Raw genomic sequence first — 16,127 nt, 5'->3', positions numbered from 1 at the left:
ATAGGAAAAAATAGGCTATGTATTAATATTCCTTTTCTTTAATTTGCTGTACAGGACGTCTACTAAAAAATTGCCTTCGTTTAGGTTTTTGTGTCTAGACGTGCTTTTAACTAAATCCCGGATTTCAAGAATGCCGTATTATTGTACAGTATTTTACATTTTACATAGGCCTATATTGCTAAAAATATATGCAAACCCACTTCACGAAAGCTTGATACAAATCGTTAAAATTCCAATTCTGAATGTCTTTTTTTAACTACTGTTCTAGAGACTGCAGAAAAATCAAAACAAGCATTTGCAAAACCCATTGTTAGGTTTAGGCTAAGACTAGTTTTCATCTTGTTCTTCATCCCACATCTCGGGTCCTGTGACCTGTCACCGTCTCATTCATAGTGATAGACTAATTTTAATCACTCTTAATTGAGCCAATTATATTTGCAGTGATATGTGACCATTTTATGGAATAGAAATTCTTTCAGTGTGTTGTATGCATTGGTATTACTGTGCTCCAACCACGAGAAAGTCTCCGCCGGATGAGACGAAGGGGGGTAATGCTGTGAATGAATGTTGATGTCATAAGATGTCATAAGGTCACACACGTGGGTACTCGTATCTCTATTGGCTAGCTCTCACATCACAAACCATAGCATTGATACAGACATATTGATACTACCCTAGTTACAAAATTAGATCACAGTTAATCTCCTGGTCTTTTAATCTCTTCATACAGGAAATAACATATGCAGGAGAGCGCATGGTTTTTAAACTGGCGTTATAACGGTAATATTATTTATCTACTTCGTTCCAATAGATGAGGCAATAGTAAGCACATTCCTTTCACGGTTGATCTCCTGGTTGGAGAACAGTAATATTGCAATGAGATATTGGAGAACGGATGCAGTAAAATGTACAGATACAGAATTATAACTTGAAGCGAGTCCTGATGGAAGTCCACCTGATTTGCATTAAATCGAGACGTTTGAGATGAGCAGGGCATGTAGCACGTATGGGCGAATCCAGAAATGCATATAGAGTGTTAGTTGGGAGGCCGGAGGGAAAAAGACTTTTAGGGAGGCCGAGACGTGGATGGGAAGATATTAAAATGGATTTGAGGGAGGTGGGATATGATAGAGAATGGATTAATCTTGCTCAGGATAGGGACCAATGGCGGGCTTTTGTGAGGGCGGTAATGAACCTCCGGGTTTCTTAAAAGCCAGTAAGTAATGACCATAATTTTCTTATTTGGCTATAATATTGTTTTGATGTGTTTTCAGTTTATTGAGTTTTTAAATTTGAATTATAATGATTTAGTTGGCTTGGTTACATTGCAGGTTGTTGTATCCCGGGACTTTGTCTTTACTTTCATTTAACATGTGTTTCCAGGGAGCTGGTATGCAAAATGACCTCCAATTGAGAGACGCAGGCGCCTGCCATACATTGGAAACCATTGGTTTACGCTATTTGACGTATTGGTAGTAGCGTTCGATTTTTGTACGGGGCATTGATTGTAGGAAGTGTATTTTGGGCTGGTCATTAAACTGCATGCGCGGGAGTACGAAGCGCGAGTTTGTGCGTGTGTAAAATTTATCGCCTCTTCGACTGGTTAAATAATGATACGTAGGAGCGTGCGTGTACTACAGTAGCTGTGACGTAATTACGTATGCGTAGCTCGGTCGCCGCTGTTCTATCTAGAGCACAAACCCCACGTCCTGCCAGTGAAGTGTTTACGTCCCTCCGCAGAGCCGGGAAATGTGAATGTACGTTCCTAACCTCTCTCAAATTATCGGGATTGAATCGTAGTCCTCCCACTACTCGGCGGACCCCCAGTCGCGCATGTAATTCAGGGCTGATCCGACAGTTTTATACCCTGGGACGAGCTGGAAGGATCATCGGCAGTGTTGCCAATTCAGCGGTTTTCCCGCTAAATCTAGCGTTTTTGGATAATCGTCTCGCGGGTAAAATTATATTATCCCGCTTAAAATACGCAAACGATTAGGGAAAACACGGAAATTTTACTTGAAGCAAGTAAAGCGATCGGTTTGGAAGTAAATCCCGAAAAGACAAAGTATATGATTATGTCTCGTGACCAGAATATTGTACGAAATGGAAATATAAAAATTGGAGATTTATCCTTCGAAGAGGTGTAAAAATTCAAATATCTTGGAGCAACAGTAACAAATATAAATGACACTCGGGAGGAAATTAAACGCAGAATAAATATGGGAAATGCGTGTTATTATTCGGTTGAGAAGCTCTTATTATCCAGTCTGCTGTCCAAAAATCTGAAAGTTAGAATTTATAAAACAGTTATATTACCGGTTGTTCTGTATGGTTGTGAAACTTGGACTCTCACTCTGAGAGAGGAACATAGGTTAAGGGTGTTTGAGAATAAAATATTTGGGGCTAAAAGGGATGAAGTTACAGGAGAATGGAGAAAGTTACACAACACAGAACTGCACGTATTGTATTCTTCACCTGACATAATTAGGAACTTAAAATGCAGACGTTTGAGATGGGCAGGGCATGTAGTACGTATGGGCGAATCCAGAAATGCATATAGAGTGTTAGTTGGGAGACCGGAGGGAAAAAGACCTTTAGGGAGGCCGAGACGTAGATGGGAGGATAATATTAAAATGGATTTGAGGGAGGTGGGGTATGATGATAGAGACTGGATTAATCTTGCACAGGATAGGGACCGATGGCGGGCTTATGTGAGGGCGGCAATGAACCTTGGGGGTTCCTTAAAAGCCATTTGTAAGTAAGTAAGCGGGAATACTAGCGGTTTTATCTTTAAAGTTTCTGAAACGAAATTCATATTAGCGTTATTGTTGTTTTGCAAGTTTATTACCGGCCGATTCTAACAACTGGACAGTAGTAAAATGTAAGTGCATCGGCATTCTAATCAAACGTTAAAAATCGAACATCTGCTGCCACCGTGTACTCGTACTTCATGTAACAATGACTGTAATATTATATGGAGATTACAGACAGATTAAATTCAATTGCTTAAAGAATATTATTTGTGTAAGACGTGTACCGTGACAGTGTTAACTATTACCCTAGATCATATATGTCACAGATATGTCGGGGTTATAGCCTTTGAGGTTAACAACTTTTGTCAGGTTTACTACGCTGCCATCTAGTTGTTACATAAGGAGTCACGTCATAATACCCATTTGAATTGCATTAGCGCCTGTGCTGTCATCTCGTGTTCGTTTACGACGGACGGGTGGCGATCCTGGCGGTTGTTCTCTTCAAAGTGCTGCCGATTTTAACGTAGCGAGGAGTTACCTGTTACATATATGATCTAGGCTATAACTCATTTTATAAATATGCCGGTACAATATCGTTAAACTTTTTCTCTGTGCTATTTATCCGTAAATAATTCAAGATATGGGGCCTCAGTATCAGCAACGATTTCGTAAAGAGTGGCTGTGTGAAGTGCAATTTAAAGACAAACACAATTGAATTCTGGAGTGAAATAGGCAGTTATAGGGACGCATCTGATGTAAGTCCTTTTCGAGAGTGGTTCATCATATTGTAGGGTGACCAGACTTCCCGTTTTTAACGGGATTGTCCTTTTTTTCAGCCTCTTGTCCTCTGTCCGGAGAAAAGTAGGCTCGGGACGCCAAATGTCCCGTTTTTTTTTAAATGGCGTCCCGTTTCCGTAAATGATTGTTGAAATATTTCTTTTTATTTTATTTTATATAATAATCACGTAAAGCATTGATTAATTCTATATTGTTTCTATGAGATCACCGTAATGAATTAATCACAAAATGTCATTTCCAAAATGTGTCTTGCATGGACTTCTATACTTCTGAAGGAAAAGCCAACATTTCTATAGTAAATTCACTTATCAAAGAAATATGATGCTGATTGGACTACAGTTCATCTTTATGGAGAATGTTAATAGTACATTATGCAACGAGCCTATAATGACAGTAATTAAGCAGCGAGTATGGATGATTATGAAACGAGCACAAGCGAGTTTCATAATTTTCATACTACCTTCTTAATTACCATTATAGGCGAGTTTCATACGACTTTTTATGCTCGACCATATTTCTAACTTGAAATTACAGTATTCAGATGTATACATTTTATTTGTAACTGACAAGATCGGAAGTGACCTTGTTCTAGGTCGTGAATTGTGAGATGTGCGCAGACGCGAAAGTATTGATTTTTTCCGAGGAACAATAATGTCATTGACCTTGTGTAACCCGTTAAACTTGGTATAACTTTGATTACTGAATTCGACATTGAAAAACGAGATGACAAATTGAATTTATTTGAATATTATTTACAATTAGCGCTAATTATTATAGTAACAGAACATAACCTTCTGCGACAGTATTGGATTTCCAGCCTCCGTGACTTTTCGCTAATTCTCTTTCGATTGCATATCCGAGAATAATCGATACTTGCGGTTTTATAACGGTACAAAGCTGACTCGTTATTGGCTGAACACCTTTAAGCTGAGTTGTCATTGACTGAAAACACCTGACCTTTAATGAGTAGGTGTACTTTAATGACATGCATTAAAGGTCTGCTACCAGGTGTATAATTACTACATTTCGGCATGATCGAGCATAAAATAATTAAAAGGTAATATGAGGCAAAAAAAATTGTTATGAAAGAAGTTCAGAATACAGTGACATGGATATCATGTGAGGTCCAATTAATCTGAAGTATTTTAAACAGATAAGTTAACCTAATTAATCCAGACTAGTTGTAATATAAAAAATGGTTAACAATGACTTAAGCCAAGTATTTGTGCTACTCTATTATGTAATAATTAATTATTAGACCGCCTATAGCATAGTTTTGTAAACAATGTAGCATTTATTACTTTAAATAAAACTGGACGTGAGGCTGTGGAGAAAATAGGTACCCTGGCTACCTACAGAAATGTAAGTGGACAGACTTGGAACAGCACCCCGGGGATCTTACAGTCACAGCATTATATTCTGCGTTAGAAAATTCAGTTGGAGATGATCCGGAGGGGCTGCTAATTTGAGTGAGTGATTTTTAAATCACATGCTTCTTATCAATACTAATTGCATGCTTCTAAAATTGAATGTCTTACATTGTGCCGAAACGAAAGCTTCATTGACCAGCGTCTGCGAAAGTTAAACTTCTGCGCTATATCACTTATTTTATTTTGTGCGAGATCGTGCGTATTTGCTTGTTTTCCGCACAGAACCAATACGCGGTAAGTGTGAAATACCACATTCAGTATTCCCAACGTAACACACATAACAATTTCCCTCTTCTTACCGCTTAAGCGCGACATTCATTTTACTGCTCTAGGCTTTTAACATATTATTTTAGAGACGTTTAACATAGTAATAATTATAAATTGGAAACTTACCACTGCAATTTCACCTAAATTGCAATGTTAATTATTGTTTTTAAATATTTGCAAAAATTAAGTAAAGTCTACTAATGCATTCCTGATACAAGTACTGTAACATTAAGGAAGCCGTGAAAAAATCAACGAGATTCCAGATGCCGATGTTATTACTGCAATATGTTATATAAATAATATTGTTAACATATTAAAATGAAAAATAAATCATTACATAATCTTACCGTTTGTTTTAAGTTCGCATTTATAGACTGGGGGGGGGGGGAAGACAGACGTATATCACGGCGTGCTGGAGTATAGTAAACACATAAAACATTTTACAGCAACAATGTTGAAGAAAGATATTTTGGTGTTCCGAAGTTGGCGTCATTAAACAGAAACCAACATGGAGATTTCATTGCAACTAATTAGAAATTTGTCTTTCAGGTATGTAATAAACGATCTTCGCACAAAATAATGTACGATACACGAGCGGTATGTTTGTTTTCATGTTCTCGGAAATTAAAAAAGCTCAACTACGTTTCGCTTTTTCAATCTTTTCCTCGAACATGAAAACGTCAACATACCGCTCTTGTAACGTATATTACTATTTATTAGGCAATTATTATTGTTATTATAAAATTGAATAATAATAAAAACGCATTAAAATCTAGAGATTTTTGTTAGAAAATCTCGGGCTTTCGAAAGCCGTCTAGCGGGATTATATGAACAACTGTTCGCAACACTGATCATCGGGGATCCAGGTAGTTGTGTGTATGTGTTGGGTGCTGCTGCAAGTAGTGATGGCCGATATTTCACAAACCGATATTTTGTCACAGGTATTTTTTTGTCACAGATAAACCTGTGACTGATGATGCGAAATATCTGTGACAAAATATCGCTATCGAAATCTGCTCCGTATTCAGTACTCTGTGACTGTTGCAACGTCTGCGACTGATATTTTCTCCTCTACGTCGTGGGTTTGCGCATGTGCATGATACAATAACAGCAATCGGGCGGTGGTATTTGATTATTTTTTCGTGATATTTTGTTCAATATTATTTTTTTCAAAGTGATGATGTGTTGCAAAGTTATTAGCGGCATTATAATAATACAATCATGAATCTAACATTTTGTTTTCATATTAAGTCTGAATATATGTTTTATAAATATTTTATATATTCCCCCGAGATCTTCACATTTTCATATTACTGTGAATATATATTAATGTATAAGTATTTTCCACTCAATTTTTACGCAGTAACAATATTTTTTTTAGTTATACTATTAATTACAAACAGAATAGTTACAGGAGCCTACATTATTTTAATAACTTTACATGTACTTCTGTCATTTATGTATGATCCAGTTTTAATGTATAGCTCAAACACGAACAGTGCAGGGTAGTATTCATTAAAATAATTAAACTTAAAATAAAATTATTTGTAATAAGTTCATTACCGGTATGTTTATGGTTATTAACTCTTAGGAAATCGCACAGTGCTTTCTAACATTGGTACTCGTGTGGGGTGTTATTTTACCCAATTAATAGGCCTAATCAATGTTCTAAACTTGACATTTAGTGATATTTATCTAGATATTGTTAAAATCATCAACTTGCAAGTAATTTTCAACTTTTAAATATAATAATATGGGGTATTAGCAAAAATTGTCGATTTTATAAATTCCAAAAAGATCTGACATCTAGCAGACACTGCTCCAACAAATCGTTCTCATTGCCCTTGCACACTTTTAAAATAGACCTACACTTACACATAAATGGGATAATTAATTACATTTGAAAATAAGGGGTATCAAACGTAAATCATGTTAGTTCATTCCGTATCACTGAACGTTATGCTCTTCCGAACTTTCGAAGCATTTCTCACAAGCCGACAACAGCACCTATAGAATTAAAACCGAACGAGATAAAACTTATTTGGCTAAACTAACCTTGAGGTAGTTTCCTTCGTATTACGCTTATACACCTTGCATATACGAATCTGTGACAGGTTAGGTTTGGTTAGTTTAGGCTTTGTTATGCCTTAGATATACGATCAACTGCATCTCCACAAACAATCAAATTCGACGATTTTCACTTCCGAAATCACCGAAACTACCTCAGCGCTAGTTTAACCTGAGCAACTGTCACTCCACAAAAAAATTCCTTATAAATGCAATGATTTTCACATCCGAAATTGCCGAAACTACTTCAGCGCTAGTTTCACCATCTTATTATAAATGATGTAGTGATTACACGATTTAAATAATAATAATAATAATAATAATAATAATAATAATAATAATAATAATAATAATAATAATAATAATACCATTGGTTACCAATACTTTATCTTGTGTAAAATCCTGTCTGAACAACTGTCTTGTTCTGTAATTATTTTCTATTGTTTTTCCGAATACTTACGTTTCGTTAATTTTTATTCTGACTCAATATTATAATGTTAATGCACGACTTAAAATAATTTATCGATTATATTATATACAATAAAAAAGATCAATTTTTAAAACGATTAGGATAATCACATAACCTCAATTTCTCCGTACCCAACTACATTAAAAATTATCAACTGATTTCGTATCTACAATCAACTACGATATAACCTCTTGGTATATGTTAACTTTTTACATGTTACTGTTCAGTTAGATTAGTATTTATTTGTTAATGGTACATGTACATAATTTATTTGTTGGATTTTCCCATATAAACCACTGAAATGTGGCGTGTATAGAGAAATCGTATTCACATTGCACTGCTCTTCAATATTTCCTGTTAATTTTTATCGGTGTGACAAAATATCGGTATAATTCATGCATATTGTGCTTACTTAGCGATATAAAATATCGGTGTGACAAAATCACAGATAAAAGTCACAGATATTTAATTGTCACAGTCACAGTTGTCACAGATACTTGAAAATATCGTTTAAGCTCAACTCTAGCTGCAAGTCGCACACGCGGACGAGACATTGGTGGGGGAAGCGAGAGAGGCGTGGAGGGGCAGTGCTGGCGTAGAGCCGTTCGTACGTTTGGGTTGGTCGGGGCTAGCTGGGTGAGGTAGCAAGGACTACTTACACAGTGTGCTCCCAGGCGTCGCTGGACGTCAACAGAAAAACACAGTCGAGCACGTAGTTTTAAAACAGTGTGAATATAATAGTGTAAGATGCGAGAGTAACTATTTGTGTCTAAGAAAATATATCAGTGGTTCATTTCTTCCCCCACCGCCCTTGGGGTGCGTACTTTGATGCGTGTTTAGTGGCACTGATTCTCTCATAGGAACTATTGCTGTCAAACCAGTTTTCACTTCGCCTAACCTTATACGAGTAGAGAAATCTTACCGGTGTGTGTGCTAATGTGTTTATGTTTCTAGAATATGGATGAAGAATCGTATCGATATTAGCTGAACTGTTGTCGACAAGTTGTCTACAAATATGTTGTGTAACACCAAGAATGTGCGTTGTTAGACCCGCTGACACGTCTCCTCTTTGTTGAAGGTTAAGTTATTTCAAGGTTGTGTTGTGAGACATTCGTGTGAAGATGTGCTTTTTAATTAATGCCATGCGAACAGTGTTTCTAATTGTTTTCAAATCTGTGATTTTTAGCTGAATTGAGGTGTTGTCTTTTCAGGGTGTCGTAATGTACAGATGACAGCACCAAGTATCATACGTTTCAACGATGATGTAACCGAAAAATTGAAGGTACGGTAAAGAAATTCCTATTTCATGTTTGTTTTATGTTAGAATGTGTTTTACTTTACTTTCCGCCCACTGCCTCTTATAGTAGATTTCAGTAAGCTATGAATTGTTCGAAGGCACTATATTTTAAAGGTTTTCTGGTAGAATGTTTCACATTAATATATAGTAAGTGTGTATATATTTCAATTTTTCTCCTTCGCTATTATTATTATACTTATCTTCATAGTGCTTCCGTCGATACAGCCACATTACGATATAATGGACGCTGTGGATTAGGATCCATTAAGATATTAATATCTACTACCTAATCGTATTCAGTTTTCATAGCATGAAAATATCCTTGATTGTTACTTTTTTATTTTAAAATCTTCATAAAAATTAGATGTCATTGCACGTCTTGAATTCTGTTTATCATTTAAATGCGAGTAATGAAACCAGTGGTATAGTATCTAATTAGCAGCAGATGGTGATATACGTTGCATGTTTGTAGACTATTATTTCACATATAAAGTACAGTTTATGATATCACCTCACGATAATGTGAAAATTTGTTTGTATTATTATTTATTGTCAGATGCATCTTGTTAAAACGTACCTGTACATCTTAAATGTTTTTGTCTGTGTTGTGTAACACATAGAAACGTAATCGACGGCCCAGTTCAAAAGGTAGAAAACTCAAAATTTAGAATTTTGAGAAACCTGCATTTTAAAGCTTTATGTGGCTGTGAAAAATCAAAGGATCGTTTAAATTACTCCAAATTCTGTTAATGATGTTTTATATAGATAAGATAATAACTGCCTCTCATTGGAGGTGGCCCAGAAGGACTCAGTATACTCTCCTACATGAATTTTGCAATATTAAATGTTTACATAAATTTTGTAGAAAGAAAATTAAAATAAACATATATGAATATAAAGTGAATAAAAAAAATTAAACAGAGTGAATATGATGACTCAGAATTTGGCAAGAGCGTTTCAAAACTGAAGTTATGATGTCAGCAGTAAGTGTCTGTGGTAGTTCAAAAGTCTTCCTGAAGCTTTCAAAGAACTTGGGAATCACACCACGAGCTCCAATAAGAAGACCAATCACCTCAATGTCTTCAAGCTGGTATTTTGCTTTGAAGTAATCAACTGTTGGCAGATAATGTTGATCTTTTCTTTATTGACATCCTCCGGCTGGCTACTCCCCGTTTCAATCCTTATGGTAGGATCAATTATATATCCTTTCTTGGTAGTCTGGGAATATGCTATGATGTCAATACGTCTAGAGGAGCCATTAGTAGCAAGGCAAAAAACTCCTCTTCTACTATCCAAGACTTTTTTCTAGTTACTATGTATAAGTATGAAATAAGAGTGTGTTAATTTGACTTTTCACAGCTTTCAGAAGATTTAAAATTCAGGTTTTTCAAAAACTTCAAATTTTGAGTTGTTTCCCTTTGAACTGGGACGTCGGTATGTAGAACTCGAAATTGCATTTCAAATGTGCGCGTATTGACTTTGGCTCCATGTTTCATTCGTTAGGAAATCATGTAGTGTAGGCTATTATTTTAATTCAGACTTTAAACCACTTGTTAACCATTCATAAATAGAGCTGTTGACGGTTATAATATAATTTTTCTTGGAATAGTCGAAGGACGAAAATCTTCGTGAATTGGATCTGAGATAGATTTGTGGGAATGATTTTTAGTATGTCTATGTACAATCTTGTTATAAGAACGTATGTATGAGTTTTGTTAAAGTTTTTCATGTTACTTTATATAACTAAGTTTATTTATTTTCTTTGTTAAAATAAATTTTCTGACATTGGACTCTGAGAATAGACAACTAAAACATTTAAACATCTGAGATTCAGTTCTGAAGAACAATTTTCTTGTTATTGATTAAAAGTTAATCGTGGCTAATATATCGGAAATTCCATTATTGAAGATGTATAAGGAACTGGAACGAATGTGCCATCTCTCTCTCTCTCTCTCTCTCTCTCTCTCTCTCTCTCTTTTCCTTCATGGAACACGCACGATGTGCGTACTTCAGAGTAACTACTGGAATGGCTGAAGTTATATAGCTTTAGTTTTTGGCATGGCACTATACAAGACAAGATTTTACCACAGTCTACTATATACAGTCGCGAAGCTCAATATGTAGTAAAAATGCAAACATGGATAGTTGCCCACCACTAGGATCGCTACTATAGCCTCATCATCGCAGATCTCTCTCCTAGCAGACAACAAAATATGTTACACTTTCGTTGTCGTGTTCTTTTGGAAAAATTAACACCTTCCTTCCATTATTGAAATATTAAATGCATAAAGTTAATATATTATTTTAATGAAGTATATTAAATTCCACCATAAACTCGAAGATACCTGAAAGAAACAAGTTAATATAATTTTTGTTTGTGCAAAACGAACTGAAATTTACTATAATAGCTTCACTCATTCAAGATTATAGCGATAATTACTTTTGAAACCAATAAATATTAATTTGCATTTCCCTTTACAACAATAATAATGGAAATATGAATTAATGGAGTAACTTACGTGTACCGGTACTTGTAGTGTAGGCTTACGTAGTTAACAAAGTGGGATGAGGTTAAGCAATAATAATCACACCAGAATTGGAAATAAAACGTGATCAATAAATTTTATTGTAACAGACTTTTTCTACGTCTCTAGTAAAGCAACAAATAAAAATAACAACAAAATTAACAGCTATAATTAAAAACCTAGACCTAGTTAAAAACATATCCTTTGAAAAAAAAAAGTAGGCCTAAGCAATAATAATCTCACCAGAATTGAAAATAAAACGTGATCAATAAATTTCATTAAAACAAACTTAATTTTTCTACGTCTTTAGTAAAATAACACAAATAATAACAAAATTAATAGTTACAATTAAAAATATATCCTCTGAAAAAAAAGTAGACCTAACCTTTATTTCTCTGGAAATTTAGCAGCCTAAGTGACAGAACTTTAACCGGGTATCTAATGTTCTTTCGGTTAGACTGAAACATTTCATTGTGAAATTTAAGGATATAATGTATTCTAACAGTCACAAAGAACTTCAGAATTAAGAGTTTTGTTTCTGCACAGCATTCTTGTGGAAACCAGGAACCTTTCTGAATGTTTCGGAAATCGGAAAAAGGATAACTCTGGCCTCTTTCTCTTACTGTTGCTACAATTTATAGCACTACAAATGTCTCCTCCTCGTCCCATATTATTATTCCAATTATTATATTTTAGCCATTAACATTTTCATTACAACCAATAACGAACATTTCACAAGCATCAATGTGAAAAACGCAACGAGCTAGCACTCGATAGAAATACGACACAGTCCAAAGTCGACCATGGACAGTCTATTGTTTCTAGTTGCTAACCGCTTGGAGCGCTTTATCACGAGATTTGCAAAAAACACCTCAAGCTTCGCGACTGTATATAGTAGACTGTGATTTTACTGTCTAATTTCGTTGTCGATTTCTTCGAAGTCTGAGGTGCAAGTATTTCTCTTTTATTTGTATGTAGTTACCAAACTCGTAACAAGACATTTACACCTACTGTGATTATATATAATTTATTTCAAGAAATAGTCTGCCCAGGCATCCTGGGTTGCCAAAAACACAGAATAACACACATATAAGAATAGTAATGATTACAGTAAGATAGATGAGCCAAATTTAAATGTGAACTAGGAGCTTAAGTTTAAGAAATAATAAATTTGTACATATATTTGTAACAATCACACACTAACGAATAGAAAAGGGGGGGGGGAGTATTATGATATTCCGTATAAATGATTTTTCAGAATTGCCACAGACCCTTTAATGGTTGAAGTAATTATTTTTGGAATGATGTCATGGATTCCAAATGTTTTGATAGTGTTTACAGTTGATCGTGGGATGGTGCCCCTCGCTCCGATCATTAAACCATGTACTTCCCAGGTGCCTTCCATCTGATATTTTTCTCGAAAATACGGAATAGTAGGCTCATAAATTTGTTGTTTTTCTTTGTTGACCTCGGATGGTTGGGTCTGGCTCATCTCAAATCTAACAGTTGTATGATACTGCCACGTGTTTATAAAGACGTCTTAAGAGCCCCATACAATTCATATTGAAGTTTATCTTAAAGCAAAGATGTTATTAAAACAATACTTATTGGCAGTCCATGAATTTACATTAATTTTATCAATTCGCGAGCATGGCAATTTCTGCTATAAAGGAGAATATAGTAGCTACTAGCGTCCGGCTAAAAATAAGTACGTAGCAATATGTATGATACAGTATTTACCTTGTACAGATCCAGAAACAAAATTCACGTGGTTCTGTACACAAGTATGATGTTATGTGCAGCTATTGGAGGCTAGAAAATGTCTATGAATAAGTAGAGCTTTCTGGTATATATCTACGATATTTAAGTTATATGATATTCCTGCGCTAATTAAAAAGTCTAATGATGAACTATTTAGTTTTGAAACCATCTACAGCAGTGGTTTCCAATCTTTTGAGTGTTACGGACCCCTTAAAGTTTCTACTTTATGATGAAAAAATTTTTGCATAATTTAGGCCAATAATTAATATGCTACTCATTACATATTTTTGTGCGAGATCGTGCGTATTTGCTTGGTTTCCGCACAAAACCAATCCACGGTAAGTCTAAAATTCCCCCAACCTAACACACATAACAATTTCCCTCTTCTTACCGCTTAAGTGACATATTCATTTTACTGCTTTAGGCTTCTAACATATTATTTTTAGAGACGTTCAATATAGTAATAATTATAAATTGGAAACTTACCACTGCAATTTCACCTGAATTGCACTGTTAATTATTGTTTTTAAATATTTCCAAAAATTAAGTAAACTCTACAACTCCACTAAAGTTACTGGATTCGTGATGCAAGTAACATTAAGGAAGCCGTGAAAAAATCAACAAGATTCCAGATGCCGATGTTATTACTGCAATATGTTATATAAATAATATTGTTAAAATATTAAAATGAAAAATAAATAATTACATAACCTTACCGTTTGTTTTAAGTTCGCATTTATGGACTGGGGGGAAAAAAGACAGACATATATCACGGCTTGCTGGAGTATAGTAAACACAGAAAACATTTTAAAGCAACAATGTTGAAGATAGATATTTTTGTTTTACAAATTTGCCATCATTGAACAGAAACCAAGATGGAGATTTCATTGCAACTAATTAGAAATTCCTCTTTCAGGTATGTAATAAACGATTTTCGAACAAAATAATGTACGATACACGAGCGGTATGTTTTCTTTCAATTCTCGGAAATTAAAAAAGCTCAACTACGTTTCGCTTTTTCAAACATTTCCTCGAACATGGAAACTTCAACATACCGCTCTTGTAACGCATATTACTATTATAATGTCGTGAATTATTAAGTATCCTTAATGATTTGTTAGCAATATTAAATGTAACTGTCCACATAATGTTCCATGTTGTTGCTGTTTTCTAATGCCAGGCATTTGGCAATAAAGTCATTTGACCTCTTGCACTCCAATATTTTTCAAAGATATTGTCGTGGTTAGCCACTGACACAGAGATTTTGAGATGTTCTGAATCCATTTCTTGATTTGAGTTGCACAATGGACAGTTAGGAGACTGATATATTCCAAATCTATGCAGATTCTTGGCCAAACAGTCATGGCCTGTTGCCAATCTAAATGCAACTACAGACGATTTGCGTGGTAAATCGGGAATCAACTGTGGATTATGATGCAGAGAGTTCCATTTTTTCCCTTGAGATTTTGTTATCAAATTTTTGTTCTCAATGTTCCATGTATGATGTTGGCAAAGCTTCATTTCTCACACTAGTTTATTAAACCTTGTCGGACCGTAAAGAAAACAACTATCGCAATGTCCATATTTTTATTTGTTGTACAATATTATAGTAAATGACAATAGAAGGAAAAGCACTGATTCAATATGAAAAACTTATCAGATTACCAGGAAACAAATTGGCATTCAGCGACGCTGATTTAACCTCTGCAGTTGCGAGCGTCGTTAAATAAAACATAACATTTAATTGGCATTCATACAGTCCTCTCTGTAGATTGAAAACTAAAAAAAGTTTCATATCCATTGTTCAAGAATTAAAACAGAAAATCAATATCCCGAATTTAAAAGAAAACCTACAAATTAAACCAAACCCTTTAACTCTATTAAATATAGAATATAATCTAAATTTAACAAAAGAAATACTAAAATCAGAAGTAAACACTGAAATACTAAAACAATTGTCTTTAGAGACAATTAATATTAGGTACCCTCCACAAAACTGGCTTCATTTATACACTAATGGATCCTTGATCTCTAGAGAACAAGGTGCTGGTGCAGGTGTTACGTGCTGTCTCTTCTCACTTTATAGATCTCTTGGGTATGGAACAACAAGTTTTGATGGAGAAATCATTGCAATAAGTGAAAGTCTCAGGAATCTTCTATGCCACATCAATAAATTTAAAAATGCAGTTATATTGTCAGACTCCAAAGCAGCTATTCTATCAATAGTCTCTAAACACACACCTTCATCTCAAACAGCAGAAATAACTAAAATGCTCTCTCAATTAATATCACTCAATAAAAGAATTGTATTCCAATGGATACCATCCCATTGTGGAATCCTGGGAAACGAGAATGCGGATGCATTAGCAAAGAAGGGCAGCACTGCTACTTACAGACCTGTTACTAAATCTACGTATTACTCTGTGAAAAGATTTATTAAATCTACATACTTAGACTTCAACAAACAAAATGTGATAACACAATCCCAAGGGAAAAAATGGAACTCTCTGCATCAAAATCCACAGTTAATTCCCGATTTACCACGAAAATCGTCTGTAGCTGCATTTAGATTGGCAACAGGCCATGATTGTTTGGCCAAACACCTGCATAGAATTGGAATATATCAGTCCCCTAACTGCCCATTGTGCAACTCAAACCAAGAAATGGATTCGGAACACCTCAAAATCTGTGCTTTAGTGGCTGGCCATGATAATATCTTTGAAAAATATTGGAGTGCAAGAGGTCAAATGACTTTATTGT

General features: G+C 34.9%; 1 protein-coding gene across 6 annotated transcripts in view; it reads left to right on the top strand.

The window, feature by feature from the left end:
* The window catches only part of Csk (C-terminal Src kinase), a 296,279-nt gene that overhangs the window by 41,763 nt on the left and 238,389 nt on the right, over positions 1 to 16,127 (top strand). For 2 of the 6 annotated variants that reach the window (XM_069844408.1, XM_069844410.1), the window contains exon 2: positions 8,996 to 9,066. The gene's annotated coding sequence lies outside the window, so the exon portion shown is untranslated. Of the gene's footprint in view, positions 1 to 8,335; positions 8,863 to 8,995; positions 9,067 to 16,127 lie in introns of those variants that run through there. The other 4 variants (XM_069844409.1, XM_069844406.1, XM_069844411.1 and 1 more) reach the window with 4 other exon arrangements.

This window comes from Periplaneta americana, chromosome 13 (genome assembly GCF_040183065.1).
Source record: "Periplaneta americana isolate PAMFEO1 chromosome 13, P.americana_PAMFEO1_priV1, whole genome shotgun sequence".
Taxonomy (NCBI): Eukaryota; Metazoa; Arthropoda; class Insecta; order Blattodea; family Blattidae; genus Periplaneta; species Periplaneta americana.
The sequence above is the reverse complement of the archived record's forward strand: the minus strand, read 5'-3'. Positions and strand labels throughout refer to the sequence as shown.